Source organism: Nuphar pumila, chromosome 4 (assembly GCF_984573655.1).
Source record: "Nuphar pumila chromosome 4, dmNupPumi1.hap1.1, whole genome shotgun sequence".
Classification (NCBI taxonomy): Eukaryota; Viridiplantae; Streptophyta; class Magnoliopsida; order Nymphaeales; family Nymphaeaceae; genus Nuphar; species Nuphar pumila.
This window is the reverse complement of record NC_143252.1, coordinates 42,291,153-42,303,281: the sequence shown is the minus strand read 5'-3', so window position 1 is coordinate 42,303,281 and position 12,129 is coordinate 42,291,153. Positions and strand designations below refer to the sequence as shown.

General features: G+C 35.1%; 1 pseudogene; it reads right to left on the bottom strand.

Moving 5' to 3' along the window:
* Positions 1-653: 653 nt before the first annotated feature.
* Positions 654-1,085, bottom strand: LOC149840112 (cysteine desulfurase, mitochondrial pseudogene; annotated as a pseudogene).
* Positions 1,086-12,129: the final 11,044 nt, after the last annotated feature.

The window sequence follows — 12,129 nt, the reverse complement described above, 5'->3', positions numbered from 1 at the left end:
GTCTAGGTAATTATTTATTATATATTTGGTAGTTGTAGACTAACACTTACAAGAAACCTATGGATTAGCGACGACCTAAATCTGTCGCTAATCCATTGCTAAACAGTTTAGCGATGGATTAGCGTCGGATTAGAGACAGATAGCTTCCATCGTGAATTTTTTGATGCTAAGTAGCGACAAAACTTATCCATCGCTACTTTCGTCGCTAATTTACGATAGATTAGCGACAAAAATGATCTGTCGCGAGTCTGTCACTATTTTAAATTAGCGATGGATAATATCTGTCGCGAGTCCTTCACTATTTTAAATTAGCGACGGATAATATCCGTCACTAATTTGTCACTAAATTTAAAAAAAAAATTGCTCCCTGCCGAGCGGTATTTCGGCAGCAATAGGCCAGACTTGGACCGATTCATCGACGGCGACGGAGGAGGAAGACGACCCACCACCGGATCCCAGCAAGCCGTACTCCCTCGACCCTAAGATCTCTGATTGGGACTCGCGGAGGCCCGCAGAGGTCGGAATGGACCGATCTCATTGTTGACGGCCATGACGGAGATGAGGCCAGTGTCGGGGCGGATGGCATCGCGGAGGCGGTCGAGGTCGAGGAGGTCGTCGGAGCCGACGGAGAGGTAGGTGGCGTGGAAGCCTTCCTACTGGAGGTGGCAGCAGGAGTCGAGGACGCACTTGTGCTTGGTCTGGGTGGTGACGACATGTGGCTTCTTGTCGTGGTAGAAGTGCATGAGGCCCTTGACGAAGATGTTGTTGGACTCGGTGGCGTCGGAGGTGAAGAAGATCTCCTTGGGGTTGGTGCCCACAAGGGAAGCGACCTGCTCCCTGGCGCACTCGATGACCTCGTCTGACTCCCAGTTGTAGAGGTGAGTGTGGGAATATGGGTTGCCAAAGCGGCCAGTGAAGAAGGGCAGCATCGCGTCCAGCACCCGCGGGTCCACCGGCGATGTCGTCTGCATGTCCAGGTACAACGGCCACCCCGCGATCTGCACGCTCTTCGTTGAGATTCCCCTGCCCTCCTCTGCTACGTCGGAGTTGGGCGATGGCTCGACGGTCGTCGCGACAATCGACATCGGCCAGCGGGATCGTTCGGCGAGCCTTACGGTGGCGAGCACGAGGCTCCGCTTCATCATCTAGTGAGGTTGCGTGTGGTGGTGAAGGGAGAGGTATAATACTTGAGAGGGCTCATTTGGGAACGGTTTAAATCTCACATCAGTTTAAATTTCGAACGGGGGAGAGAGGGAAGATTTTGTGCCTTAGGTGGGGACGGTTTAAATCGAAAAGTAGCGACGAAATTAGCGAGGGAATTTTTCTGCCGCTAATTTGTTGCTAATTAGCGACGGATTAGCGACAGAATATTTCCCTCGCTAATTCCGTCGCTAAGTTCCTATAATTTTTGCGACAAAATTTTTTTTGTCGCTGATCTGTCGATAAACAGTGACGGATTTGAGACAGAATTTGCACCATCGCTAATTTCAAAAATATTTCAAAGATTGGCGACGGATAATGTTCTCTCGCTAATTTCGTCGCTAATTTACAACGGAAAAAATCCGTCGCAAATATCCATCGCTAATCAGGGGTTTTCTTGTAGTGTAAGATCGTTAAAGGTTGTAGTCTTACTAATATATTGATTTTGTAGGCCTGAGCGTGAGAGCATATTGTCGCCTTGCGTCCTTAGTGTGGCCCTGCAATTTATGGTTTTTCAAAGATCGGCTGGTGGGCTAGAATAAATATTAAGGAGGATAATGCTAAAGTTTATTTTAGATATTCTGCAATTAAATGAGGTAAATGGTTTAAAATCGTTTACAATCATTTTAGTATTTATCATTCATTAGTATAAATCATTGAAATGTTTAGCATTCTTAAGTAATGATAGTTGCAGCATTTTGTATTCCTTAGTACAAATCGCATCGCATTAGCATTCAGTAGTATAAATCATTTTAATGTTTAACATTTTTAAGTAATGAGCGTTGTAGGATTTTGTATTCCTTAGTACAAATCATTATCGCTTTAGCATTTAACTTTCATTAGTGTAAATCGTTGTAATCTTTAGCATTCTTAAGTAATGATCGTTGTAGGATTTTGTCTTCGTTAGTAGAAAGCATTATCATTTTAGCATTTAGCATTCGTTATTGTAAATCGTTGTAATATGTAGCATTCATTAGTGTAAATCATTTTAATACAAATCACTTATTAGTAACAGTCGTTGTAATATATTTAGCACTCGTTATTATAAATCATTTTAATATTTAGCATTCATTAGCATGAATAATTATGTTTATACCTAAACCATAATTTCCAATGTACAGGTTTGTGGAGACTGTATGGAGATTGGGAGGACGAGGACCAAGATTTTGTTGCTGAGGCTGCGAGACTGTCTGGCTGCTTAGCAAATCTGAAGCCGAGTTGCAACATAGTAGTCGAGTTCTCCTATAAGCTAGCTTGGGACAGTCTACCCCAAAGCAGCCTGTGGAAGTGAGAAGGATGATGAATAGTGGTGGGGCCAGGAACATGAATTGGCATGAACGCTTCAGGGAACAATTGGATTGCTGATACAAAGAAGGTGTTTGTGCCATAGCATATGATTATAAAGAATGACAATATGACCCCAATTATATCAAAAAATATTGAGAACCCATGCGTCGAAATCTTGAGATTGAGAAGAAGCAACGTGAAAATATTGGGAACCTATGCGTCCCTCCTATTCCCCATCATGTCGTCTCTCAGCATAGAAAAAACATTCATTGTTTCTCTCTAGCTACAACAACGATTTCCTTAGTTGTAGTACACGATGAGGAGCAGACACAACTCACAAAAAAGAAGGCAGTCTCTGCCACAAGGTTAGAGATGTTGGAGAGGGAGAATAAGGAATTATGAAAGTAGGTGAGGAATTTGGAGAGACAAATGTGGTCATAATATGGTATACTAGTAGAGATGATTACCATTGGTTTTAATAAGATCGAGGGAACCAAGAGGCCACTGAGGAAAGAGAGTCCACCAAGGAAAAGAAAGAGACGATTTGTATGTCATAGTCTATCTGAGTCGTCCAGTGCCACTGAATAAACATTATGTGATTTTTTTTATTCCGATAATTATTTATTGTAATTCTATAATTCTTTATTGTAATTCTATAGTTTTTTTTTGTAACGTGACATTCTATAAATATATATATATATATTTTAAAATAAGTGTAACACATAAGTGTCACTGAATAAATCATTGTAATGTTTGGCTTTCATAAAAAAAAATCAAAAAAGCGTTTAGCATTGTGTACTACAAAAATTATGATTTGTTTTTACGAGTTGTCTTCCTATCGCAATTTATACATTGATTAATAAATAGCCAAAATGATTTGTACGTATGAAGGCTACGTGCTATCGCGATTTGCTTGATATCGATTGGCTTGCAACCGGTTATATTTTTTTGTTGTAACATAACATTCAATAATTATATAGTTTTTTCTATAAGAGATCACAACTTTTTTTTTTATAGAAGAAGTGTTCTATCACGATCTACACAGCCACAGACATAAAGCAGAAACAATATATTATATCATGATTTACACAATGACTGATTCATAAAAGGCGAAAAAGAAAAATAATAAATAAATCGGCACGATGTTTAGACTTAGTAAAGTAAAAATCGAGTTCACTATTTTGTTCACAATAGGATTTACAACTTAATACTGATTTAAGTAACAGCTGCAAATCGATTTCACTGTTTTGTTCATAATATTTTAGTAATAGTTACAAACCGATATGGGCTTTGTCTATGTGAACTATACGCCCTATCGCGATTTACACAATGATTGATTCATAAAAGGCAAAAAGAAAAATAATAAACAAATCGATACAATGTTTAGACTTAGTAAAGTATAAATCGAGGTAACAATAAACAAATCGACACAATGATTGATAAAAGCAGAAACAATTTGTCCTATCATGATTTGTGTTTACAAGCTTTATCTATGTGAACGATATATCTTATCGTGATTTACACAATGACTGATTTATAAAAGGTAGAAAAACAATAAACAAATTGACACGATGTTTAGACTTAGTAAAGTATAAATCGAGATAACTTCAATGATACAAATCGAGGTAACTTCATAAATACAAATCGATTTTATTTACAAAGACAAACAAAGACATCGTTGACGCGGTAACTTCATAACAACAAATCAACGTGATTTACAACCATATTCATTTACAGCATCACCCCTACGTCCAAATAGTGATATGCTTCGAGTGCAATCCAGATGCGCATGAAATCCAGCTTGCTAGTGCAAAAAGCTTTGAGGCAAAACTGAAAAGTTGCACAAAGTATGGATCCCAACAGGCAGAGAAGATGCAGCCCGCACGACTAGCATATTTGTCATGAAGTATATCAAAGATTAGGCAGATATGTTTCCAACTGCGAAGGATAGTTTGTGAATGATGGATTTACGACAGTAGAAATTGATCAAATAGATAGTCATCAGCATCACCCTCTGTCTATCATGCAAAATATTTATGCTTGCTCCGGTATATAAGAAAAAAAAAGAAGGAAGATGAAGGCGGGAGAGAAAAAAGAAGCATAAGTTGCGCTGCCGCAGAAAAGAAGAAGAGATGTTAAATATCTTAGGGTTTTAGACCTGGACAATGGGTCGGGTCGGGTTTTACATAGAATAGGGTTTTACACAAATCTATATTAGGGTTTTACATATATTAGGGTTTTATGCATGTGTACACAAATCAACACGATGTTTAGACTTAGTAAAGTACAAATCGAGGTAACTTCATAAATACAAATCGATTTATAACTTGAGACCAATTTAAGTAACAATTGCAAATCGATTTTACTGTTTCATTCATAATATTTTAGTAACAGTTACAAACCGATATGAGTAAATCTCATATTACATATCGATATCGTTCACAAAAATAAACAAAGATATATCGTTATCGCAGTAACTTCATAAATACAAATCGACATCCCAATAATTATTTTTTATAATTCTGTAATTCTTTGTTGTAATTCTATAATTCTTTTGTGTAACATGACATTCTATAAGTGTATAAATCCTTTATTGTCCTATCACGATTTGCTTTTACGAGCGTTGTCTATGTGAACAATATGTCGTATCACGATTTATACAATGACTGATTCATAAAAGGCAGAAAGAAAAAATAATAAATAAATCGACACAATGTTTAGACTTAGTAAACTATAAATCGAGTTAACTTCATAAATACATATCAACGTAACTTCATAAATACAAATCAACATTGTTCACAAAGATATATCATTATCGCGGTAACTTTATAACTACAAATCGACGTGATTTACAACCACATTCATTTACAAAAAATATGAGTATTTAGTTATAATACATCATAACCAATGGTTTGGCTTATATACAATACATGACCATCATCATCAAAGAAAACAAACATCATCAGCAGCATCAACCCCACATCCAAATAGTGATATGCTTCGAGTGCAGTCCAGGTGCGCATGAAATCTAGCTTACTAGTGTAGAAAGCTTCGAGGCAGAACTTAACAAGCTGCACAATGTATGGATTGCAATAGGCAAAGAAGATGCAACCCACACGACTAGCATATTTGTCATGAAGTATATCGAAGATTAGGCAGATAATTTTTCCAACTGTAAAGGATGTTTTACGAACGATGGAGGGTACAACAATAGAAACAGATCAAATAAATGGTCATCAGCATCACTCCCTGTCTATCATGCAGAATATTTGTACTTGCTACGATATACAAGGAAGAAGAAGATAGAAGATGAAGGTGAAAGAGAAAAAAGAAGAAGAAGTTGCGCTGCCGCATAAAAGATGAATAGTTGTTAAATAGATTAGGGTTTTAGACATAGACCACGGGTCAGGTCGGGTAGGATTTTACATAGAATAGGGTTTTACACATATCTATATTAGGGTTTTATATATACTAGGGTTTTATGCACGTGTACACAAATCGACACGATGTTTAGACTTAGTAAAGTACAAATCAAGGTAACTTCATAAATACAAATCAATTTACAACTTGAGATCGATTTAAGTACGAGTTGTAAATCGATTTCACTGTTTCGTTCATAATATTTTAGTAACAGTTGCAAACCGATATGAGTAAATTGCAATATCATATATCGATATCGTTCACAAATACAAACAAAGACATATTGTTGTTATAGTAACAATTGCAAATCGATATGAGTAAATCGCTATATTACATATCGATATCGTTCATAAAGATCAACAAAGACATATCGTTTAGGGTTTAGGGTTTCGGGTTGAGGGTTTAGGGTTTATAGTTTAGGCTTTAGGGTTTAGGGTTTAGGGTTCAAGATTTGGGGTTTGTGGTTTAGGGTTTAGGGTTTAGGGTTTAGGGTTTTAGGGGTTTAGGGTTTAGGTTTTAGGGGTTTAGGCTTTAGGGTTTAGGGTTCAGGGTTTGGCGTTTGCAGTTTAGGGTTTTAGAGGTTTAGGATTTAGGGTTTAGGGTTTAGGGTTTAGGGTTTAGGGTTTAGGATTTAGGATTTAGGATTTAGGATTTATAGTTTAGGCTTTAGGCTTTAGGGTTTGGGGTTTGGGGTTTGGGGTTTAGGCTTTATGGTTTTAGATTTTAGGGTTTAGGGTTTAGGTTTTTGGGTTTTAAGGGTTTAGTGTTTAGGGTTTATAGTTTAGGCGTTAGGGTTTAGGGTTTAGGGTTCAGGGTTTGGGGTTTAGGGTTTAAGTTTTGGACCTATCTAAATTCTAAATGGATTCTACTTAAAATATATATATATATATATATATATATGTAAATATATATATATATATATATATATATATATATATATATATATATATATATATATATATATATATATATATATATATATACATAGTAGTTTAGATTGTGTTTGAATTTTATGAGAGCTAAATGGGTCTCACAACCAACCCAATCCAATCACTCCCCCATCTAAACTCATCAATTCAATCAAAGGCATCCCATCCCACCAAATCAGTTTGAATATCCTATTGCGATTTGCCTATTACAGATTTGTCTATATGAACGATATATCGTATCGCGATTACACAATGACTCATTCATAAAAGGGGAAAAAGAAAAGTAATAAACAAATTGACATGATGTTTAGACTTAGTAAACTATAAATCGACACTAGTTATAATTTTTTTTTGTAAATGGCAAATGAATCAATACCAGTTGTGTACAATGGAAATTATGATTTGCTTTTATGGACTTCCTATCGTGATTTACACAATGATTGATAAAAGGTAAAAATCGAGGTAACTTCATAAATACAAATCGATTTATAACTTGATATCGATTTAAATAACAGTTGCAAATCGATTTCACTGTAACGATATGTGCTATCGCAATTTGCTTGATACCGATTGGCTTGCAACCAGTTATAATTCTTTGTTGTGACGTAACATTCTATAATTATATAATTCTTTCTGTAACAGATCATGATTTGTTTCTTATAGAGAAAGTGTCCTATCATGATTTGTACAATCACGAACATAAAGCAGAAAATATTTGTCCTATCATAATTTGCGTTGACGAGCTTTGTCTATGTGAACGATATGTCCTATCGTGATTTACACAATGACTGATTCATAAAAGGTGGAAAAGGAAAAACAATAAAAAAATCGGCAAAATGTTTAGAGTTAGTAAAGTATAAATCGAGGTAACTTCATAAATACAAATCGATTTCATTCACAAAGACAAACACAGACATATCTTTGCTTGATACCGAATGGCTTGCAACCAGTTATAATTATTTTTTGTAAAAGACAAATGAAATGACATTTTTTAATTTGATTAATGTGCAATGCAATTTTTTTGCACATAATTTTTGAAAATGATCAGTATGTGAAACGACGTTTCCTTTATAAATGAATGACACGTCGCACAAGTTCAGGAGGGTATCGCTTCGCTTTGCTTCGTGAGTAAAGAATAAACGAACCGATGTTTTCTTTATAAATGACGTGTTCATGGGTCAAACATATAACCTGTTTCATCGCAAAGGAGGTATCGATGGCGAGGAAGGAGATGACAACAACTACACGGCTAGCGATGTCGAGCAAGCAGACGATGATAGCTATACTGCCAGCGATGGCGAATCAGGCATATATTTTTTAAACCTCGTGATGAGTTTCTTCAAAATTTGTCTCTTTTATTATGTATATTCGATTTATCTTGTGTACTGTAGAAAAGAATTGCAATATCGTTTATTGAATATTCTGCTAATGTCTGTGAAACATCCATAAAAAAAGGTGCTCAAAAACTCAACAAAGGGATCCAAGATAACATCAACCGGATGCAAGATGAATTTGCAGAAGGAAACACTATCAATAATTTTGTACGTATGAAACCACTATCAGTTATATATTTACTTATGTCATGGGTATGTATGTTAACATATATATATTTATTGTAAATAGACTATATATGATTTTGTCATGTATATTAAAAAAAATGCAACAACCAATACTAGATGTATCGTCACTCTTTATTTCATGGTATATCGGTTCTCGTAACAGTTTATTTTCTTTTTTGATTTACTCTTGTTGCTTCATGTTTTAACCTTACTATTATCACTACATTATAGCAATCTTGTGAGCATTGGGTCTTATACGTGATGGATTTATGAAAAAAACAAATATGGTGAAACAACTCATTGGACTTTCACATTGGTATACAACGTGACATTATTTATTTGGTAAGTTTCTATCTATAAGTGTATCGTATTTTGTACGGTGGCTCAGAATTTACTTGCTTCTGCATTAACCACAGGAGGGATTCATCAAAGAAGTCTTGGGTGTCGACATTAGCGAGTGGAGATTTCACTGTGCACACGATGCTCCTTTACAAAATAATAGCATCGATTATGGCATATTTGTAATGAAGTATATTGAAGCAATATACAATGAACAACAACCTGATTTCGATGTTGTATGCTCTACACTTAAACATGCTTTATTATCCTGTATTATTGGAAACTCAATTTATATATTAGTCTCATATTACCTTTTTGTTGCAGGATGATATACCAGGATTCTGCACAGAACTATGCAATAAATTGGTGGAGTTTCTAATTGCGGAAGAGAAAAAATTTTAAACGGAAAGAATACCTAGAAGGCAATGAACGATGCGACCCCCCCAGAAGTAATATGATGTACACAGATTTGTAATAGATTTTATAAATTGTGTATACAAATTTTGTAAAACTGTGTATACAAATTATGTAAATCTCTCTCGGTTGAAATAAAAATTCAACAATTACCCCGATTTGACCAAACACATCAATAGGTTAGACTGTTATTTGTAGCAAACAGAAATTATTTTCATGTGACATAGACGTCATTGTGTAAATCGTTATAGGACGCTATATGGCGAAAAAGAGAAAGAAAAAACAAATCGACACTATGTTTATTGGTAAATTATAAATTTAGGTAACTTGATAAATATAAATCGACTTACAACCATAATTCTTTAAGTTTCATAGAACAACCGTATTTGTCCTATCGTAATTTTCTTTTACGAGCTTTGTCTATGTGAACAATATGTCATATCGCAATTTGCACAATGACTGATTCATAAAAATCGAGATAACATCAACGATACAAATCGAGGTAACTTCATCGAGGTAACATCAACGATACAAATCGAGGTAACTTTATCCATATGTTTCTATAGGCAGAGAAGATTGAACCGCATGACTGTAACATATTTTTCATTGTTATATTCTGCGTAAACTTTGATATACTTCACGACAAATACGCCACAGTCATGTTCTCATTTATTTTAGATTGAGCATATATAAGGCTTTACACGACCAATAGGCAACCAAGCCCTTCGTTCATGCCTGCAAGCTAGTGCAGAAAGCTTCGAGGCAGAGCTGACAAAGTTGCATAAGGTATGGGATCCCAAGAGGCATAGAAGATGAAGTTGCATGACTATAGTATATTTGTCATGAAGTATATCGAAGATTATACAGATATTTTTCCAACTACAAAGGATGGTTTGTGAACGATGGAGGGTCCGATAGTAGGAATAGATTAAATAGATGGTCATCAACATCACTCTTTGTCTATTATGCAGAATATATGTACTTGCTCCAGTATGGCAGCAACTATTGAAGAAAAATACAAGGAAGAAGAAGAAGATAAAGGCGGAGGAGAAAAAAGAAGAAGAAGAAGTTGCACTGCCATAGAAAAAAGAAAGAGAGGTTAAAAAAATTAGAGTTTTAGACCTGGATAACGGGTCGGGTCGGTGATGATGATGGTCATGTATTGTATCTAAGTCAAACCATTGGTCACAATATATCTATGAAACATTTGTGGTTGTAAATCACGATAGGACATTCTATAATTAGTATAGTACAATAAATTTAAGTAACATTTGATATTCTATAATATGTTCATAATATTTTATGAAATTTTATAAATGTATAATTCTTTTTTTAAGAAGTGTAAAACACTAGTGCCACTGAACAAATCATTATAATGTTTGGCCTTCGTAAATAAAAATTATAAAATTAGTGTTGTGTACAATAAAAATTATGATTTGCTTTTACGGTCTTCCTATAGCGATTTACACAATGATTGATAAAAGGTTGAAATGATTTGTACGTATCAAGGCTACGTGCTATCGTGATTTGCTTTTATGGGCTATGTATATGTGAACGATATTTTCTATCATGATTTACAAAATGACTACTTCAATGGTACAAATGGACGTCCGGTTTAGAATTAGTAAAGTACAAATTGGGGTAACTTCAATGATACAAATCGAGTTAACTTCTTAAATACAAATCAATTTCGTTCACAAAGACAAAAAAAGACATATTGTTGTTGCGGTAACTTCATAACTACAAATTGACATGATTTACAACCACATTCATTTATAAAAAATATGAGTATTTAGTTACAATACATCATGGCCAATGGTTTGGCTTAGATACAATATATGACCATCATCATCAAAGAAAACAGATATCATCACCAGTATCAAACCCATGTCTAAATAGTGATGTGCTTCGAATGCAATCCAAATGTGCATGAAATACAGATTGCTAGTACAAAAAGCTTCGAAGCTGCAGATTGTATGAGATACCAACACGTGGAGAAGATGATGCTCGCACAATTGCAACATATTTGTCTTGAAGTATATTGAAGATTAGGCAAATATTTTTTCAACTGCGAAGTATGGTTTATGAACAATGGAGGGTCCGACATTAGGAATAGATCAAATAGATGGTCATCAACATCACCTCGTGTCTATCATGCAAAATATATGTGCTTGCTCCGGTATGACAACAACGATTGAGGATGATTATGGTCACTATATTCTGTGTAAACTTCGATATACATCATGACAAATACGTCATAGTCATATGTGTCATGAACATATCGATGTATACATAGAAGATAACCACCATAATCATCATCAAAGATTATACAGATCTTTCCACACGGTGTGAAACCACTACGTTATCAGCATCAAACCCCATCTTTCAAGCATAGGTAGAAGGAATACATAAGAACAAAGAAGAAAGAAAAATACAAGGAAGAAGACGAAGGCGGAGGAGAAAAAAGAAGAAGAAGAAGAAAAAGTTGCGTTATCACAGAAAAGAGGAAGAGAGGTTAAATAGATTAGGGTTTTAGGCCTCAACAATGGGTCGGGTCGGGTAGGGTTTTATATAGAATAGGGTTTTAGACCTCGACAATGGGTCAGGTCAGATTAGGTAGGGTTTTACATAGAATAGGGTTTTACACAGATCTATATTAGGGTTTTACGCACGTGTACACAAATCGATACGATGTTTAGACTTAGTAAAGTAAAAATTGATTTATGTAATAGTTGCAAATCGATATCATTGTTTTGTTCACAATATTTAGTAACAGTTGCAAACAAATATGAGTAAATCACGATATTACATATCGATATCATTCACAAAGACAAACAAAGACATATTGTTGTCGCAAATGATGATGGTCATTTATTTTATCTAAGCCAAACCATTGGTCATGATGTATTGTAACTAAATACTAATATTTTTTGTAAATAAATATGGTTGTAAATCATGTCGATTTGTACTTAAGCAGCTTT